We start from the raw sequence: 22,489 nt of genomic DNA, 5'->3' as shown, positions 1-22,489 counted from the left end.
TTATCTCTCTCTCTCTCTCTCTCTCTCTCTCTCTCTCTCTCTCTATATATATATATATATATATATATATATATAATATATATATATATATATAGATATATATAGATATATATATATTTTATATATAAATATTATATCTATATATATCTATATCTATATATATATATATCTATATATATAATATATATATATATATATATATGAGAGAAGAGAGAGAGAGAGAGCGAGAGAGAGAGAGAGAGAGAGAGAGAGAGAGAGAGAGTTGCTGATTACATGTCCTGCTAGCGTCAGAAGCCAAATATTTATTATAGCCAGCAAGAAACATTTTGCAATAACCATTTACATGGCAACTCATAATAAATCTACATAATTCCGAGCAAAAAATTTAATGCTCCGACATGCCTTAATTACAGAATAAACTTTGCACTGTTCATATAGTGACCCAATTTCCATGTATATTTATAAATGTATGTAGTTTTACAAACATACATTTACGAGTAAAAAGTATTGTTTTCATTCTTACTAAATTCTTTATTCGTTAGTTAGCAGATAAATGAGTTTAAATTTATGAATACACATCTTAATAAGCTTATATATGTGAATATTGATTCATGTTATACATACATGCATACATACATACATACAAAAACATACACACACATATATACACACATACATACCAACGATTTCGTACACATCAAAGCACAAGAGGCAAATCCATTTGGCGCCACCTTTCAAAAATTAGATCCCGTTTGAAAGGTATCAGGTCTAACCTCCCCCTAATTCATAAATCATTTACCCAGAGTCAGTATTAAAAAGCGCTTTACTGACCCTGCACACGGTGTTTTTTTTTATCTAAACAAACACCGTGTGTAAAATACATTCAGCCGTATGCACACGACACGCAACTATCCCTCCCTATCACATTGTCACTGCATTAAGATAGTAAATGATTGGAAGCTTTCCCGTAAAGAACTGACGGACAGTGAATAATTTTTTTTTCTTTTTTTTTACATTTTCATTCCTAATTAAATCAGCTATCAGTGATCTGGGAGTGTTCTGTGGACTTGCTAATGACTTCTGTTAATTCGCAAGAATTCTCGGCGAGGATACTACTGTCTGCGATGTGGTACGATTTCTAAAAGCTGGTGGGTTCTAGACGATCCGAGAGACCAGAGATAAGTGTGGGACAAGGACATGACGTCTTGCAGTAACAAGATTTGTTTAATTTGAAGCATTAATGCCTCCTTTTTTCCTAGCTTTTTTTTTTTTTTTTACTTTTTATTATACCTGTACTTTTTGAAACCTCTTCGGTACGTTGATTCGATGATCGGTTTGGTACTAACAAGGAGAGATGTCTGAAAAGTTTTCTGTCTCCGAGAGAGAGAGAGAGAGAGAGAGAGAGAGAGAGAGAGAGAGAGAGTAATCCAATTTTTCTGAAAAAACCGCGAATACGTATGCGAGCCAGAGAGAAAGAGAGAGAAATATGAAGTGGAAAATCTCCAGAGAGCGTTTAGTGCTGAAGATAAATGGAAGCCAAGAACTAAGGGGTCAGGAAAACCGATGTTGATGAAGATGAGAGAAACTGCGAGGAAAAATAGGAAAGAAAAATTGGGTACCTGATAAAACATTTCTGCGAAAAGAATATCTCGAGACGGTGAAGTTATCAAGAAAAGTTACAGCGACATCAATCTTTAAAACACGCGCAAGCACGCACACATGTACACACACACACACACACATATACACAAAAGGCCTTAGAGGTAAGGCTCTCTATATCTGCATGTGATATTAGGGTTTTTGTGTTAACTCTCATTTCACTCCCAGATTTGAATGAAAGCACTAACATTTTTTAAACTATTTTTGTAGATGTTTTCATTACAGTTGTACTTTCAATGGCGTTTGAATTTTTACATATAAATGTTCCTGGCTATAAAACCTGATAATTCCCAAGTTATATATATATATATATATATATATATATATATATATATATATATATATATATATAATCTGTGTGTGTGTGTGCGCACGCGCGCGTATGTGTATATGTTTAACTAATCATATATGTAACTATCAAATATCTTGGACATGATTATACGACGAAATTCTAAATACCTGTAAACACTAGTATATCTTATCAAAGGAAAGCCTTCCTTAAGGAATAAAATATAAAAATAAATATTCAGAGTAATTAGGATATACTCTTCTTATTCCTGCACTTTCAGTCGTGGTTAAAATATCAGTAAAAAAGGATCAGCAAGAATATAAGTATGAAATTATATTATTTGCTATAAGCGACAAGTAAGGTTTTTTCCAGTCTAGGACTATTAACGGAGATTACATAGATGTGAAGGTAAAGAGCCAATATATTTTTTTCTTTTCCTTAAAAAAAGTTAGCTTAAATCTACGAGACTCATCAGACATAGAACCAGACATCGAGTGAGTGTCCGAAACAGATAAGCGTTCTCAAGGCAACAGTTATCAAATAAGTAAAGGAGAACTTGATGTTTGTTAGCGAAGGGTGGGATGATTGATTGAGTGGTACTGGTGGTGGTGGGGGTGGGGGGTTGCTGGTTGGGGCACACTCTTAACTCGAAAGTCAAGAGCAACAGCTATGATACATTCTATAAAAATTTGGTTAGATTACTTCTTTAAAAAAGTGTAATTACCTTCGTTGTTACTTGGTTCGAATTAATCTTATATATATATATATATAATATATATATATATATATCATATATATATATATATATATATATATATAGTATATACATATAAATTATATATATGTACCTATATATATTATGTTTTATAGTCTTATATGTTTACAATTTGTGATATATATCTGTATATACATATATATATAATATATATATATATAGTATATATATATTTTAAAATTAATATATATGATAGTATATCCATATAAATTATATATATGTACCTATATATATTATGTTTATATAGTCATATATGTTTACATTGTGATATATATCTGTATATACATATATATACATATTCATATACATGCACATGTATATATGTACATATAAATTCATACATCTTGAGCAAGAAGTAAAGATTTTCAATTACAAATTCCTTTAAAAACTCTTCCAATACATTCTTAACTTAGCCAAAAAAAATCAATATCCATGACTTAAAACATATCTATTATTATTATTATTTATTATTATTATTATTATTGATTATTATTATTATTATTATTATTATTATTATTATGTTAAATGAAAATAATTAAAAAAATACTCGACTCGTAAAAACAGGAGCACCAACATTGTTGACCCAGCAACGGCTAACAACGCATTCACGTCACGTTGCTATCCATTAGTGAAATCATAACTTTTCGGTGTAGCTGTTGTCCAAATATGAAATACTGTGACATCATTTTTATTATTTCGTTCCTAGATTGGCACAGCGCAGGTAACCCACAGGGAGGCAGAATTGAAGGTATTTACACGAGACAGACTGAGAGCTATAGGTCTTCCAGTAAAAATGTTCTGAGAAGCAGAAATTAAACATTTTTAAGACTAATCACAACCATTGGCAATTCTATTTTAATCTTTAAGGTATCGGCCAGGGTCGGTGGGTTGGGATTTCAATAGATATCCAAATGAAAATACAGTGTTGATTTATAGTGTTATGAGGGATGCGTACAGAAAATTTCACCTTAAAAAAAATTCATGAAAATCTTTCCAAAATGTTGCAAATAAGCTGCCGATCGAAAACCTCTTAAAATGAAACTTATCATTTTTTTTATTTAGAAATTCGACGAAATATCTCTGCCTCATGTGACCCACTCACAAAGGAGTGCCGTCCAAAAGTCGATCGGGCCCCATCATGCAAAATGACCAATTCGGAAAAATAAATTTTCCGCGAGAGAAACAAAAGTTTGATCGTTATACCTACAGGCGAAACCAGGCCATTTCCAAATGGGTCACATTTTTTGGTTGTGTTCCTGAAGAGAGAGAGAGAGAGAGAGAGAGAGAGAGAGATGAGAGAGAGAGAGAGAGAGAGAGAGAAAGGTCGTTGGCCAGAGAGACAAATTGTTTCGTTTTTTCCTGTTCACTGGCGCGGACCGGAATAGTGTCGCGTTGTTCAAAGTTACGTTCCATATCGTGAATATTTTCTCAGTTCCATGTATAAACAAAAAAAAATATACGGTCCCTAAAAACCTTCCTTATATTTTGGAACCTCCCCTAGAAGTTTGAAAGATAATGATTAAGATGCTATACCACGTTTATCTAATATTTCGGTCGTGATTCAAACTTACGTTCTATGTCGTGAATATTTTCTCAGTTCCATGTATAAAAAAAAATACGGTTACGAAAAAGATTTCTTTTTATCTAGCAGAGACATTTAGCAATCTACTCAATACTTGAAAATGAGGATCAAGATTCGAAGAAACGTTTATGTTAATATTTCGTTCGTTGTTCAAAGTCAAGTTCCATAACGAAACGTTTATGTAATATTTCGTTCGGTGTTCAGAGTAAAGTTCCAATTCGTGTATATTTTTTGTTTAAAAAGGAAAGTAAGGAACTAAAAAGCTTCCCTTTTAGGAATCATATAAGTCTAGGAATCTACTAAGAAATTAAAAAGAAACGAATAATAATGCAATAAAACGATTATTTCTTTATCTAATATCCCTTTTGCTATTCGGAATTACGTTCCACAAGAACGATGTAATAAATCAAAACAAGTATTTACTTGGATTCCACTTATAATTCAATAGGGAACAGAGAAAGAAGATACAAGTTATTCTCTTTTCTATTAAATGATCTTTTCTTTCTACATTTCCCATCACCTTCTTGTTACCTCTTACAGATGAACACAATATTCTTTGGAAGATTGAATTTCAAGTCAATAGCCCCTGCGGGCTTGTTCCACATGAAAAGGGTTCATGTTCTAAGTAATAATAATAATAATAATAATAATAATAATAATAATAATAATAATAATAATAATAATAATAATAATAATAATAATAATAATAAAGAAAATAAAGGGCAATAAAACGTCAATCTAATATTTTCAGTCTTTAACAATGCAATATATATATATATATATATATATATATATATATATATATATATATATATATATATATATATATAAAACTCCCACTCAAAAGCAATATAATTTCTGCAAGATGTTAACGCCAATCTGTAAGATCCCATAAAGAATATACCTCTGTACTGTATGCTTGATACTCTCGCTTTATAAATTCGCCCTCAAATCAAAGTAACCTGGCACTTAGCTTGAGAAATTGGAAATAAAGAAATATATATTTTTTTTCTCTCTTCGTCTGCCTCTCCTTCGATCTCCCGTGTGTAAAAGCAAAACCCAATCGCAAGCGTTCTTAATAATGCTTGCGCTTTTGTAGTAAATGTTTCGCGGCCCCCTAATTACGCTTCATGAACTTCAGGACATAAGCCCCTAATCACAAGGTGCACCAGCGAGATATTTCATCAATTTACGACCGAATGGACCGTAACTTATAGCTGCGGGGTCGCTTATCACCGATGCGCTGGGCTAAGCAAATAGAGAAGGAACACAGGTATTAAGAGCGTATATAGGAGGTCAGTCAGGGGGGTTGGGAACCGGGCGGGGGTAGGGGGGTGGGGGAGAGCAGGGTAGAAAGGGGCAGACTCTAGGGCTCTGAGGAAGGAGGGGTAAGCATCAGCATGAATTCAGTATTTTCGGTAAAAGTGGTATCAGTATTTGCTGACTTGTCAAAATCCATCTCTTCTTTTTCTTCGCTTTATTGGCGATAAATATCTCTCGTACGTGGTTAGCGATACGTCAGCGCATTTTTCATGCGGAGATGCTATCGCCAGGCGTCGCATCATGCTGATTCATAGTGGAAATTAAGGAAACTAGCCGTTTCGAAAATGGTTCGTCCCAGCTCGTTTGCGTTGAACATAAAGTGCTGTCAAACGAGAAGCTGGAACGCTTATGGATTCCTGAAGTCCAGATATTAAACATTTTAGCCGGAATTTTGAAGAACGAGCAGGTTTGTCAACAGTGCTGATAGGGAGCGAAGAAGTAAATAGTGGACCATCAACAAAAAAAAAAAAAAAAAAAAAATAAAAAAAAAAAAAAAAAAAAAAATATATATATATATATATATATATATATACTATATATATATATATATCTATATTAATATAAATATATATTTTATTACATACCAAGTAATATCCTTAAACTTTATTTTCTAAAAGGAATTTTAAATATTTGAGCAAGATTATTTAGTACATGATCCCTTAGCAGTTAAGTGGGTGTTATTTGTTAGGGAGAAAGTTCTCCCTTATATATATATATATATATATAATATATATATATATATATATATATATATATATATATATATATATATATATTCATAATTAACAATAATATCTGCATGTAACTGACAGCCTAGACGGCAACCAAACGCCCCAATTATCACAGGAAAGATAAACAAAACAACGCTCGAGATGCTAAAGGTCACAAGGGATTTTTACTTCACTTTCGAAACTGTTCTTTGTTTTCTGATAATCTGGAGCTTTCTTCATTCGCTCCATTCACACACTGACCACAGATCTGATTTTATTGGAATACTGAGGGCCCTTTTTTATTTATCAGAATTTAATTTACTGGTTTTATAACATTTATAAAAATTCATGGCAGCGCGATTATAGCAAAGCGAGATGTGATAAAGTTATTTATATTATACCTTAGCCATTATCATCAAAACCTAATCTCAAAACATCTTGGAAAAACTAATGTCTGTCGGCACAATAAGCTATGATTTTTTATTACCTTTAAAGAATCTACGATATCTGAGAAAGATAATTTGTCAACCTAAACTGCACTTTAAAAACATAATCTGTATGTCTAGATAAAATGAAATCTGACAACATAATTAGCTATGGAAAATGGTGTTATTCATCGCTGAAGAATCTATGATATATGGGAAAGATCCTTTTTTCATCCTAAACCACTTTTTAAAAAGGATTCTGAATGTCAGTGAAAAATAATGTGTCATCATTAAAAAGTCAAGGAAATATTTGAATAATATTTAGGATATTCAAATACAACTACAGATTCAAGGAACATCTGAGATTAATATTATCAAAGATTCCATGAAATGTTACTTGCATAATCAAGAACTGTACGAAAAAGTGATTCTCATTATCAAAGAAGCAAGATGTTATGGTATGGAATAGCATTTAGACCAAAGGCCAAGCGCTGGGACCTAGGAGTCATTCAACGTTGACAGAGTAATTGGGAGTTGAACGGTTTTTAAGAAGCAAAAGGAGAAAAATCGCACAGTTGCACTAAGAAAAAATCGTTAGGAGAGGGTAGAGAGCAAGATGGAAGAAAGAGAATACGAATGGAGGAGATAAGTGTAAAAAGAATGAAAGTTGCAACTAGGGCCCTAAGGGACGCTGCAATGAATCTTATGTAATGCATACAGTGCACCGCGTGAGGTGCATTGACGGCACCCCTCTTACGGACATGTTAAGGTGACTGTCATCATGACCAACTAGAAAAAAAAAATTGGTCGTCATTACAGAATCTAGAAAGAGATCATAATTCTAAAAAATCATTCCACATGAGGTAAACGTTTTTCAGAAGCCTTGTTGCTAAGCGATTTCTGAACCACGGCTTTTCATTTCATGCTAAGTACAACTTCACCGATCATCCGTTTTAGGCCCGACTCAATGGCTGCTTACAGATAAGTGGCTAATCTCCAAGTCTTAGATAAATCGCTGCGGTCACGGCGATAAAACGTTAAGGTTATCAACCTCTCCTTGACTTGAACCTCGGGGCTCCGATAGAGAATTGGTCGCTTTTCATAGACGCCGAGAGATAAAGAAAGACCTGTGATGTAATACGTCGTCGAAATGACATGGGAAGCCATATTTATTCACCTGGCGATTTTTACGGTAACATTTTATGACAGGTATGCGTGACGATTTTATATTTTACTGTAGATGTATTTATTGATTGATCTGTTTAAATATTCATTTATTTAAATATTTACTAAATATTTATTTATTTGCATTTGTGAGCTTACGTTAATGTGAATTAAGCTGTATTTATTTTCGTGATTATAATGTTAAGGTTATAAAATGTAAATACTTTTTTAATTAGCTAAAAATTGCATTGGAAAAATAATCAGTGAAGAGCACCTCCCCTCAAATAAAAACATTAAACAATGAATCACTACGAATAATATATCAGCTAACAAACGGAAAAAATGGAAGTATACCATTTTTCCATAACCCAACCCACCCAAAAAAAAAGAAAAAAGAAAAAAAAAAGAATGGCACTAAAATTATACTTATCAATGCCTCAGTAACAACTGGTTTTTTTTTATCACTTGTAACCACTCTGCCGATTACGTTATTTCGTTTCTATCTTAAAAATCCAAGTACTTTATCAGTGATCTATGTCATTTCCACCGGTGGGGAAGCGGGTCTCTTCAGTTCTTGAAGATAAACATATTTATAGAGAGATTAGAGAGTTGTTTTGATTCAAAATACAATCGTTGACTTTCTCTTATACGATGGACAAACAAGTTCAAGGCAATATTAAATTCATTTTTTATTCTTATTGCTATACATCGGCTATGTATTTTTTAGGGCATTTTAATGAGTAGTAAATATCAGTAAGAATATATCAATAGTTACCGTCACCCGTATGACCCTTGACTATTACACTTTACCATAATCAACAGACAACGTATAAGTAGTGTTTTGTGGGCCTTTTATCTTGATACACACAAACACATACATGTATGTGTATATATATACATATATATATATATATATATATATATATACATACATGCATACATACATACATATATGTGTGTGAAGATAAAAGGCCCATTATTAATTTTCAGTTATGTCAATATATTTTAGATGTTTTGCCCTTGCTACGTACACATGTAAATTAAATCTAGCTATTTATTCCATTTATCTGACAGTACACCGGTAAAATAATAATAATAATATAATAATAATAATAATAATAATAATAATAATAATAATAATAATAATAAACAGCAACAGCAAAAATCCTATATAATATTTTTGTCAATAAAATGTTTGTCTTTTTAATATGTATGCCAATGCTAATCTTAATAAATAAATAATAAATAAATAATGAATGATAAACGATCCTTACATTAAGTTGAATCATTAACACCACATGATATAAATTTGGCATTGCCATAATAAAAGATACAGAGAGAGAGAGAGAGAGAGAGAGAGAGAGAGAGAGAGAGAGAGAGAGAAAATGGCAGAGCAGTCCGAACGAAGGTACACAGGATAACGCGTTACGTTATGTTACGTGAATTTACTCCTATTTCATCCCCAGGGGGAGTATGAATAATGTAAGTCCGAATTATGCATGGCATCGTAATACAAGTCCCCGCTACTCCGGCTTGGCGCATTATGCATTTCCCTTGTTTCAATCTCGGAACCCCGCAGAAAGTGACGTCATCAACAGCGGCCTGAAATTTTCAGATGCAGCCTCTCGGGTGCTTGTACTCTCACATTACAAAGAGAAGCATACGTTACTTGCATCTCGGCACGCCCCACCACACTCTCAATCTCTCTCTCTCTCTCTCTCTTCTTGTTTATGAATTTAAGGGCATACGCCTTCTCTCTCTCTCTCTCATAAGTTATGGGATTCGGAATTTGAATGCTTGTGTGAAAGCGAATTGGTTGGTATAATTGTGCATTATGCAAGACTTTACCGTTTCCAATAGGGAGCAATATGCATATCGTTAAATTATTCATTATGAAAACTATGCTGGAGTCCGGACTCAGCTGGTCACTCCTAATGCGTTGAGTGGAAGAGTAACAAAAGGAGATGGTGTATGTGTAAGTATATATATATATATATATATATATATATATATATATATATATATATATATATATATATATTCGTAAAACATATGTGTAGGCAAAATGTCGCAGTTACTTTAACAAGAAGCCATTGCGTTGTGGTAATTATTCCAGTAAGTTTTAGGCCTGTAGCTAATTTATAATTAACTGAGTCATAAGCTCGAGCACTTGAATTACCATGGATATTCACAGTTACATTTTAATATCTTATCACATTCGGTCTAGCCACACGTTTGCAGCCGCTTCTTGCATTAGCCATTTTTTGTGGGGTAGATGCGAAGCATAATATTCCTTGATTCCTATGAAGTTCCCACTGCTTAACGAAGGGAATAGGGTGGGGAAGTGGGGCGGGGCCGGTCTTTATTTTAATGAATGAATCAATTTGCATTGTGCCAGGTAACCATGCAACCAATGTTTTAAGCTTAAGCCCGAGACATTTATTTTCTCACTATGTATTTTTTCTATCTGTATTTAATTTTGCATCTTATCTATAACCAATTTTTTTTATACAATGTCATTTTATTTCATGGAATATTTCTTGTCTATTAATGACCATTCAACTTTGTCCATGAAATTACTTAAAAAAAAAAAACAGAAAGCAGAAGGTAGCAGGTACTAACTTGAAACAGCAGCTATAAACTGCAAAGGACATCTAATAACTACTGACATTTGTTTGGTGTCTCTTCTTTCTAAAGAAGTCTGCATTTTTTCATATAAAAGACAACTGGCATGTAATAATTTCATACTGCATTAAATTGGCAATTAATCTTAAATCTAGGTCATTGCATCTGCCATCAACAGGTAGAAATCTGTAGCTACTACTGGAGGAGAAATGTCCTTACTGCTAACGAACTTGTAAATTACTTTCCCCAATTGCTAGCAACTTCCACAAACATCGCCCATGAGATCAGTGCTATTTTCTGAAGATTGTTTTAACCCCCTGATATAAGCCAGTGGCTTTTAGTTATCAGTATTATTACTAAGAATCACTACTATCGCTATCTATGGGTTTTCCGATATCAGAGAAATTAGTCAGCACTACAAGCCCGCATATAGCAATTGCTAACCATATGCTTACTATTGCCTTCCAAAGTAAACTGGAATCACTCCCATCATTTGCTGGAGAAACTCTCCAGTGAATTGATAATTGGTAATCAACAAATATTTTCGTGTAATTACTCAAAATTTAACCATTTAATTATTGCAACGATTCGTTATTCTGATTTGATATTGTTCGACACCTTCAGCCAGAAGCTTGTCATTACTGCCACCTAAAACTGGAAGGTTGTCAGTAAACCTACCTTCAGCTATAGAATCGTCATGTGCAGTCTTCAACACAAAGCGTGACATTAATGCTACCTTCAACAGGATGCTTGCCATTACATGTACCTTCAGCAGGAAGCTTACCATTGCTTCTACCTTCAAAAGGAAGCTTGACATTACTTCGACCTTCAACGGGAGGTTTGTTTTGTCATTGCTGCTACCTTCAACCCTAGGCTTGTCATTTCTGCTACCCTCCACAGGATGCTTGTCATTACTTCTATCTTCAACGGGATGTTTGTCATTGCTGCTACCTTCAACTGGAAGCTTGTCATTACTGTTATCTTCAACAGGAAGCTTGCCTTTGCTGCTAATTTCAACAAGAAGATTATCATTAATGCTACCTTCAGCTGTAGACTTGTCCTTTCTGCTACCTTCAAGAGGATGCTTCTCATTTCTGCTACCTTCAACAGGAAGCTTGTCATTACTACTACGTACCTTCAACTGTAGCTTGTCATTTCTGCTACTTTCAACGGGAAGCTCGTCTTTACAGCTACCTTCAGCAGGAAGCTTGTCATTTCTGCTACCTTCAATGGAAACTCGTCTTTACTGCTACCTTCAACAGGATACTTGTCATTTCTGCTACCTTCAATGGGAAGCTCGTCATTACTGCTACCTTCAACAGGATCCCTGTCATTACTGCTACCTGCAAGTGGAAGCTTGTCTTCACACCTACCTTCAACTAAAAAGCTCGTCATTACTGCTGCCTTCAGCCACAGCCTTGTAATTACCGACGAAATCATTCGCAGGACGTAGACCAAAGTGGGAATTATCTGTACCTCTTTGATCGTCGCTTTGGAAACCTGATCACGCCTGGGCAACGCAATGATGGAAATGATTGGAATAATGTAAAATAGATTGATATAAAATAAAAGGACCTGATATCCGGGTAGGTAAAAAGAGCTTTAATCCAAGTATTATCCCGTAGAATATCCAAAGGGCTCCTCTCTGAATCTCATAGGCAATTATCCCCCACCCGATTCTTTTAATCAAATTTTCCATTCGTCATTCACAGTCCAATTCTTTTTTCTTTTTTTCATATTCATTTCTTTTTCTTTTAATTTAAAAATGTCTAATTGCATCAATTCAAATTTCGAAGCCAAATAATGAAATTGCACCGAAAGAGAATTCGAGATTCGTTTTTCCGAAAGGCATGAAGATTTGATATTAAAATCGCCATTTCAATGTGTTTTGTGCGCTTTTCATGTAATTCTGTTACTTCCCTAATAGCGATTTTAAAGCAAAGGATGAACATTTAAAAGTGCAAAATGATCGCAATTAGCTTATACCAAGAGAGTCCGTTTCATGACGATTTTACCACTAAATTTTCTTTTAAGTTAACAAAAGGTACTTTCAGAAAAAAAAAAAAGCTAGTTTACCATCTCCAAATAAAGGAAAGATTTAAGTACCAGTGGTTAGATAAGACTGATTGATTGGTCGTATGAATGATTGATTCATAACTTTTTTCGCTTACTCGGGGAGTAAGCCCACAAACTACTCTGTTGTTGTGGGAGGACCCTAGAAAGGTCTGAAAAAGGTGCTTGTGTTGAGTTAAAGATACAGGAATTTTAGGATAGAATATTTATGATTTATTTATTTAAAAAAAATGCAAAAAAAAAAAAAAATAATGTACATGTTAAACATTACAGAAAAATTGTTTCTAAACAGTGAAGAAAATTGTTTCTAATGAAATATAGCATATTTATTTTAATTTTCGTTGGTGAAACAAGGTTCTATTTGACCATAGATTTTAGCATGTTTTAATTTACTTGGTGTAATGAATTTAGAGTCTATGTTTCTGTTCAATTATTTTGATTCCACTTATAATTGAGAATATATGAACGTATTTAATTTGTGTCCTTTTTATTTGATCCTTGTTTATAGTATGAGTAGTACTACTTATGAGTATTAGTTACGAAGAACATTTCACATTAACTTAGGAATAAAATGCTTAACACTTATGTGTAAGGGGAAAATCTTGCAAACATTCCAAGTAAGCTGGAGGTCGGATCACACCTTGTGTTCTTTTTTCCCCTGTCTCTATCCTTAATAATTAGCATTTGACATGGGGTTTCGACTCTTTAAACCTTAGGATGACCATATGAATTTCATTTATGACTTTGAATTTTTGTTAATCCCGAGCCCATCTCTACGCTGGTTGTGACCCACAAGAGTCTACTAGCTTCCAAGTACATAATTCGTTGCTCATGTGAATACAGACTCGGTTACTTTCCTTGAATAAATCCACATCGCTCTACTCTTGCCAGATAATTCAAACCTTGACCAAATAAGTTGTGTGTCGTGGTTATTGGTAGAATGTCACAAGACCTACCCACACAAACATGCATGCATATTATGTATATAGGCTACATACATATGTGTGTTTGTATGTGTCTAGGTGGTGAGCAAATTATACATACACACGCACACACACACACACACACACACACATATATAATATATATATATATATATATATATATATATATATATATATATATATATACATACATCAATTAAGTAAAATAAAATCCTTCGTATTGAAACACTAAACGTTGGGAATAACTTAATAACTTACACTGACCCTAAAGAAATTACAGATGAAAAGTGCATCTGCGCCTGCCAGTAGTATGCGCGGGAAAAACACACAAATACAAAAATCGTACCCAAAAGAAATTTGAAGAAAATCCTCATGGATAAGAAATAATGCCTTTCCTTAAGAATGGAAAATTTACGTGATAAAACATATCTGTTTAATGTTTCCCTCTATCCATTTCCTCCGTCAATACTGGTTAATATATCCACAACTTATTCCTCTCCATTTAGATCTAACAGCAGCACCAGTTAACATTAACTTAATATGTATTTAACTCATCTTTTATGTGAGGAGGAAAATATGACTCTATAATAAGTATTTTCACATTTACCCGAGAAGATCCCAGATGCAATTTAGCGCCAAAGCCGACTATTTGTTACGAGAGAGAGAGAGAGAGAGAGAGAGAGAGAGAGAGAGAGAGAGAGAGAGAGAGAGAGAGGACCTTATCATGGGATTTATTTACTGATGTACCATCGTATATTTCGTGTAACTGCTTGCATTTTAGGCTTTTCCGTCCTTTTTTTATTCTTTTTTTTTTTAAGTGTGTTTGTGCTTATCAGAAAACGGATGGAGAAGAAGAATGGAGGGAAGATTATCGCCAACAGCTTACGCCGAGTTTCTTTATAATTTTGTTTCACGTATATACGCCTTTAAGTTTATGCTATGCAATTTGTTATATACGTGTAATATATATATATATATATATATATATATATATAATATATATACATATATATATCATAAAAAATAATATATAAATATATATATATATATATATATTATATATATATGTATGCATAAAAATATTTATTTATATGATGTATATATACTGAAAAAATCACTAAAATAAGCAAAAGCGATGGCAAATTCCCTGGAATCGGCTTGGAAACAAAATATGCAAAAGAGCACATCTTGTTCTTTTCATTCAGCTTACATGATTTACTGCCAGATATAAATACTTAAGCAGTTTTATTCCTAAGGTTATTTAGAAAAAAAATATTACTCATTTCACCAATTAATCCAAAACGATGAATATTTCAAAAATATTTTCAGCGTGAAGTTGCTTCATCGATGAAATTCGAAAAATGATTAATGGAAAGAAAAAAAATCATGAATGAATAAACACAAATCAAATCTGATGAAAAAAATAAAGAGATGCCTTTCAGTATAAAACGTTTCATCTTGAGAAACTTGCGTGGTTTATCTTGTAAAGATTACTTATCTACTAGTCACATGGGATGGCACTCCACAATAACGTGAGGTTATATTAAAATGCTAAAAGCCAAATTATTGGTAAAGTAATGCACTGGCATTTGCGGGCGACCTGGTCACGTTCTGCCCTGCTGATCGCCATTCAACCCAGTTTTGAAAGAGTTTCATCGTCAGCTGATGCCCAAATATATTTTGGACCAAACGCATTTAGTACTCTACCATATAATTTCTTTATAAAGGATTATGCTGCATTTCTCTTCTTTTTTTTTTAACTTTTACTGTCTCTTATTTCTTTCTGTGCAAAACACACACACACACACACACACATATATATATATATATATATATATATATATATATATATATATATATATATATATATATATATATATATATTGTGTGTATGTGGCTGTAAAACAGAGAGGGATATAAAGGAAAAATTACAAATAATTTCTTTCAAAGGAAATATCAGGAAGGGTACACTACGAGATAGGTCTAGAATTTCCATGGCGAATGTTTGAGTAAACAGATAAGATAGTGATAGTAAGCACCCATCAATCGGTTGAGATAGCTGAAGAACCTCGAGTGAATAAGGGAGAGCTTCAGGGAACAAGTTAGAGAGAAAAGGCTGACCTTCCTAAAAAAAAAAAAAAAAAAAAAAAAAAAAAAAAAAAAAAAAAAATCTGCTTGGCATCAAAGCGAAAACAGATGATTGTTCTCTATGGAGCAAAAATAATGGTTAAATTTTTTTCGAACTTCTTCAGGCTGAATAAATATGAACGGTGATGGGGATAATTGTATGAGCAGGAAAGGGGCAGCTATAACTAATCAACGAAAGTTCGAACGAAAGTAAAAGGTAAAAGTTGCTTTAGTGAAAGACTGTTTCTTTAAAAAAAAAAACTTCAAGACAATCAAATCGCATAAAGAAAATGAGAGATAATATGGCTCAAGAAAGCATTAATAATGAGAAAACGGGAGTTGGAAATGACTTAGAATTTATTACAGGGTTACTTTCACGGTCTTGGGTTACAACGTATTGCAGGAAAAAATGTAGTGAGAGAAACTGAAGGAAGTCTGGACCGAAAAGGGAGATTCTATGAAGTGCAACTTGCAATTGTTATGTAAAAATTACATTAATGTATATGAATAAATAAATAAAAGCAAACACAAGCAGTAATTAATAAGTAATGCACACTCACACCCACCAACATACACACACAAAATCGTACACTAACATAAACACATACGTCGTGTTTTCCATTTCTCGTTTGACCATATAATAGAGACTACAAATATTAAATCATTATATTTTTTGCTAAATGTAGCAAAAGTTTAAAACAATTTTTCTTGAAGACTGGAGACATTCTTAATAAAAATATAACCACAATATCCAATCACATAACTTTTACTCTAGGTATTTTTGGAGTGTTTTAATTTAGTTACCTTTAAAGGATTCAGTCACTCAAATGAAACTATGCACCTTCAAGGGCTTACTGATATCGAAACACTTATTTTAAGATAACATCTCACTCACAGAAAATGGGAATGGCATCAGTATTCATAGAAAACCTTTTGAACTCGAAATATCAAAATAGATATATAACCAGTCTCTATTCATGATGGCTGTTCCTGCGAAAGCATCCCGATAAGCAGATTCAGACTATATATATATATATATATATATATATATATATATATATATATATATATATATATATATATATATATATTATAATACAGATTCACGTGTTAGTGTGATTAGTAATCAGGTGTCCTAGATATTTTTTCATTGAATTATGAAACTAGGATACAAACTTGTCTGGGCTGTTAATCTTTATTTTTATCTGTAATGATTAGAGCCTTTAATATTGATAGCTCTTACAAATTTTTGATACACCATAGACTGCGATAAGAAACAAATAAGATGGATTACGCAACGGCCAGATTTCTTGAAAATGCTACAAGTTTTTTTTTCTCAGTTACAAAATATGATTTAGACAAATCAAAAAATTCTTCAGAACCTTTGCTAAACGTATGTCAGGCATGCTAAGATTTTGTATAATAATGAAGAAAGATAAGTTCTGATGAACTTTACTTTATCACGAACAGCAGTTCAAGAAAAAGTCTCGCCATTTACACAACTTAAGGTAAAAAAAAATTAATACACAGGAATATTTCTGTAAAAAAATAGTAATGTTCCTAAATGTACCAGAATTTTTTTGTAAAACGTAATAATGATCTTCAATACACTAGAATCTTCCTGTAAAAAATAATAATCTTGAATAAACCAGAATCTTTCTGTAAAAAATAATATTAATCTTGAATACACCGGACTCTTTCTGTAAAAAAAATGATAATGATCTTAAATGCAGCAGAATCTTTCGGTAAAAAAATTAATAATGATCTGAATACACCGGAATCTTCTGTAAAAAATAGTAATGATATTAACTGTACTAGAATCTTTCTGTAAAAAAAAATTATTTTTCTTATGACTTTTTGCTGTTGTACATAGCTCATAATTCTAACAAGTTTCCTCACACTAGTATAAAAATGCCCTTGTTACATTACGCTCACTTAGTCTTTTTTTTATGCATGAAGCAGTTTCAGGCTATTTACGTTTACAATATTCTCCAATTAAATGTCGTCTTTAACTGATAACCTATATATCTGTTTATCTATCTAGCTATCTATATATTTCTCATACGCATAAACAATCATTACTAAATACGCAATTTGTTTAAAGGTAATTTTCAAAAAGCAAACAGAGACCGAGGTAAACAAAAAAATAAACGGGCGTCAACGTTTCAAATTTGCTTATCGTTCTTTCCCACAAAACAAAGAGAAAAATAACAAACGATCTAATGAAGCCGGAAAACGATTCCCAGAGGCACCACTTCAATTAAAGTATTAGCAATGGTGGTGGGTATGGCGTTCCCAGGAGTGGGTATGGCATTCAGGAGTGGGTCCTGGCCATTCCCAGCTGACTGGCCGAGGCTGTATCTGTAATCAGCTGTAATCAAGATGTTGAAGGAATCGTAAATCGCAATCATCTCACGCGCCTTGTTGGTGTTTCATTTTCTTGGCCATTCTTATTCTTTTCCTGTTCTTCCATGTGTCATATCCCTCAAACTGTATCTCTCCGCCACCCGTAGGAGGGGTATTGCCGTCAGTTCACTTCATGTGGTGCACTGTAGTCATTACTTAAGGATCTTTGCAGCGTGCCTTCGGCCCCCAGCTGCAAAACCTTTCATTCCTTTTACTGTACCTCATTTCATATTCGCTGTCTTCCATGTTACTTTCCGCCCTCTTCTAACAATTGATTCATAGTGCAACTGCGATGTTTTCCTCCCTGTTACACATTTCAAATGTTTACCCTCAATTTCCAAAGAATTTACTCTCAATTTCCTCTTCAGCTCTGAATGACCTTATAAGTCCCAGTGCTTGGCCTAAATACTATATATTCAAATTCAAATTATCTCTCCGTCTCTTTCTCTATGTGTTCACTTATCGACAAGTGTTTTCTTGAATAACTGTCTCTTGTTCATTATAGATATCGAAGTACCTTATTCTAAGTAATATTCTATGTAAGATTTCCCGTGATACCTAAATATTGCAATTATTACCTAGCTTTTAATCGTGGCGATTTTAATTTCACATCCAAGTTACTATGCGTATGTATTATCTTATTCTAACTGACAGAATTTCATGCATGCAAAGTCCTTGCCTACTTTATTATGCTATGCAGTTTCACGACGCTGTTTTACAAAACCTTCTAAAAACTTAAACACAATTCGGAACACCTAACGTTAAATTGAAATCCAGCTGAATATTATGATGCCTTTTTATCATCTACATCAAATGAATTTTCATACCAACGGGCTTGCAGTTTCATTTTTACTTATTGTTGTTGGCATTTATTTTCTTCTTCGTTTCTCACTTTCTCGTTCTGGGTCGCTGAGTCGGGCAAGTTGTTTTATTTATATAAGAAGCAACATTATGTCCATTTCTCGTACTTCTTCCGTTCAAGTTTTTATTTCGCTTTTTTTTTTAAACTTCGTGTTCAGGTAAAGGCTTTGGTGATTCATGCTATTTTCGTGGCCACGTAAGGTTCCCCCCCCCCCACCCCTCCCCCGCTTTTTTTTATTGTTTTACTAAAAAATAATTCATCCTATGCCTGAGTTACGTATACGTATATTGTACTTCATTTTCCCTCTTTCTTTTAACTAACTCTCCATTATTATTTTTTTAATATAGAAAAATGCTGTTCACTGACCACATTGCAAAACCTTCTATCTCCATGGAAACTGATTGGTCAAAAATTTCCTTGGAGTATTTTCCGAAACATTGAATAAACCGATTCATGCGCTTTTTCCTTCTTTAGAAATAATAACTGAGTAATGAATACAAGTCATTGTCTTTACTGGTACTGGTATTTATTCATCTGCAAAACTATAGAGTCAGCGTTATTGTTTTCAATGAAGATGAGCCTGGCCATTTTTGTTCACAAAATACATCATTAACCTACAGTTCATGGAAAATCATACTCTCTCGAAAGGTTAAACCGGCTCAAATAAAAGTTACGTACGTAAAATAGGCTTCCCGGTGGGCCTTTCTTGCAATTAAAAGTACGTACTTACGTACGTTATACTGATTTCCTCGGAGTCATTTCTGCAATTGCGCGAGATACACATATCAGTAAATATTTGCTTGTAAATTATTCAATAATCTTAATTCCCACCTTAATCGAATAGAGATTATGCATATTTTACAGCTATTTTTTTTACTTCTGTATATCTCTACTGTTGAGATTTTTCCGAAAACCTTTCTGCATGAGAGAGAGAGAGAGAGAGAGAGAGAGAGAGAGAGAGAGAGAGAGAGAGAGAGAGTGTGTGTGTGTGTGTGTGTGTGTGTGCGCGGCGTATGCATTGTCGAATAACGGAATAAATGGGGGAAAATCATTTGGAATCATATTATTTTCATTACAAGTCAATAAAAAGACACTGTAGAAAACGCATTTACAAATCTCAAGATTTTACTGTAAGTCCCCAATTATTCTCGGATTTTGCAAAAGCCTCAAAACGTCTTTGTTTTTATTATGTTCCCTTATTGTTGACAGTATAGTTCTTTCGCCTCTGCGTTTGCTGATTCCAAAGATCCTTATATGTTAGAAAAAGTATAACTGATGATAAGAAAAACTGACGAGCAAATGACACTACGTCAGTTCCTCACTGGACGAGGGTTTTCGCGCCCGGCTGCCAATCCGGTAGTCCAAAGTTTGAATCCCGGCTCGGCCAACGCGGAATCAGAGGAATTTATTTCTGGTGATAGAAATTCATTTCTCGATATAGTGTGGTTCGGATACCACAATGAGCCGAAAGTCCCATTGCTAGGTGACCAGTTGGTTCCTAGAAAATATCTAATCCTTCGGGCCAGCCCTAGGAGAGCTGTTAATCAGCTTAGTGGTTTGGTAAAACTAAGATATACTTAACTTTTTCCTCCTTTCAGAGCTCTTGTCAGTTTCCAATTTAAGTCGCTTTGGAGAAGATGCTGCCGAAAGACGCATTATTTAACCGTTTTCAGTAGTTTTTCATATGTACTAGAAATACATACCAACTTTAAATGGCCTACTTCTTTCTGCATATTTTGTTCATTCGCATTGTTTTTGGTTTTCAAGAACTGGCAAGGTAGCTGTAAAAGACATTCCTACAGAAAGCATTATTCTACGAATGGATTAACTTTTTTTATTTACTTTATAATTTTAAGTAAATTTCCTCCTTTCTTCTCCTAACTGATTATGGGGAGGAGAATTAAAAATGTCTATAATTATAAATAGGGTAAAATTAATACTTACCAAGCTGTAGACTGTTTCTAATTCTCTATTGTCCAGATGGAAAAATATTAAATCCAAAATGTCGTGAAATAATCTTACTTTAAAATTTTCTACGCACCGATTGCCTTGTATTTAATGGAAACCAAAAACTCTAAAATTAAGGATAGCTTATAGGAAGATCTTCTCTATATGTCCAGAACAAACGGAATCGATGAATCCTCTATAAAATGCTAATCAAATACATCTACAGACAAAAGGGAGAGTTGCATCATAAAACGGAGAAACTTTCATAGCTCAGGAAACCACAGCTCAGTTACGAATTTTGTCGCATTTTAATCCGGCAAATGCATTCAGATGACGTGAAGAAAGGTGGGCAGCACAGTGTAAATGGTTTACATCCATTACCAAATTGTATGTAAGAGATTACAGGAGGACACTAGAATTGCAGCAAAGGGAGTTTTCTGCGGCAATAATGGAGTTAGAGAGTCCGGCAAACAAGTTAGGGTAGATTGTGGTTCTTTTTTTTTATTAGGGTGTTTGGAATTACTGAATTACTTTTCTGTCAGACCTTTGTAAAAACAGGGATTATACAGGACAACACAGGAGGATGGGGCTTATGACGGCGGATAACAATATATAACACCTTTTCCTAAGTCCGCTTGCATTAAAAAGGCAAATTTATATGGATAGTATAACTATCTATCTATCTATCTATCTATCTATCTATTTATATATCTATCTATATATCTATCTATCTATATAGATAGACAGATAGATACATAGATAGACAGATCTAAATCGGACAAATAACGCTGACACATGAGAAAGTTATATTATCCATAGAAAGTTGCATTCCTAATGCAAACGGACTTAAGATAAGGTGTTATATACTGTTATCCTCCGTTTGATAAATTTTTATTGGTGTCTGGATAATTTAAGAAATACTGACTTTCTCCTTCTTAAATGAATAGTTTGAATACAAGTAAAAGTTTCCCATTTCCAAGCTAGCCCCATTGATGCTTATTCTACTTTTACTAACGTAAGTAGCAATATCATTGGCAAGCCATTGCTAAGTGGGTTTAGCGGCCTCACCATATATATATATATATTATATATCTATATAGATATATATATATATATATTATATATATATATATATATAAATATATAAATATATATATTAAAAATATATACATATATATATAATAGATATATATATATATATATATAATATATATCCTATATATATATAAAATATATATATATATATATATATATATATATATATATATATATTTATATATATATATATATATTCATAATGAACAATAATATCTGCATGTAAAACCCACTTTCCAATGATCTTGTTACTTACGTTTGTAAAATTGGAATAAGCATGAATAGGGCCAGCTTGCAAATGTGAATCTTTTGCTTGTATATATACATACATAGATACATACATATATATATATATATATATATATATTTATATATATATATATATATGTGTGTGTGTGTGTGTGTGTGTGTGTGTGTGTGTATGTGAGGTGGGGCCGTAAAACCATCTCAACAATGAGTTACCAATGACTGCTACTTACGTTA

The 22,489-nt window shown here is 33.1% G+C and overlaps 1 long non-coding RNA gene across 1 annotated transcript in view; it reads left to right on the top strand.

The window, feature by feature from the left end:
• Positions 1–953: 953 nt before the first annotated feature.
• Positions 954–22,489, top strand: part of LOC135221063 (uncharacterized) — a 26,590-nt gene continuing 5,054 nt past the window's right edge. Inside the window, exon 1 of the long non-coding RNA XR_010315866.1 lies at positions 954–1,129. This is a non-coding gene — a long non-coding RNA (uncharacterized LOC135221063). The remainder of the gene's footprint in view (positions 1,130–22,489) is intronic.

The sequence above is a fragment of the Macrobrachium nipponense genome, chromosome 20, assembly GCF_015104395.2.
Source record: "Macrobrachium nipponense isolate FS-2020 chromosome 20, ASM1510439v2, whole genome shotgun sequence".
NCBI lineage: Eukaryota > Metazoa > Arthropoda > Malacostraca > Decapoda > Palaemonidae > Macrobrachium > Macrobrachium nipponense.
The sequence above is the reverse complement of the archived record's forward strand: the minus strand, read 5'-3'. Positions and strand labels throughout refer to the sequence as shown.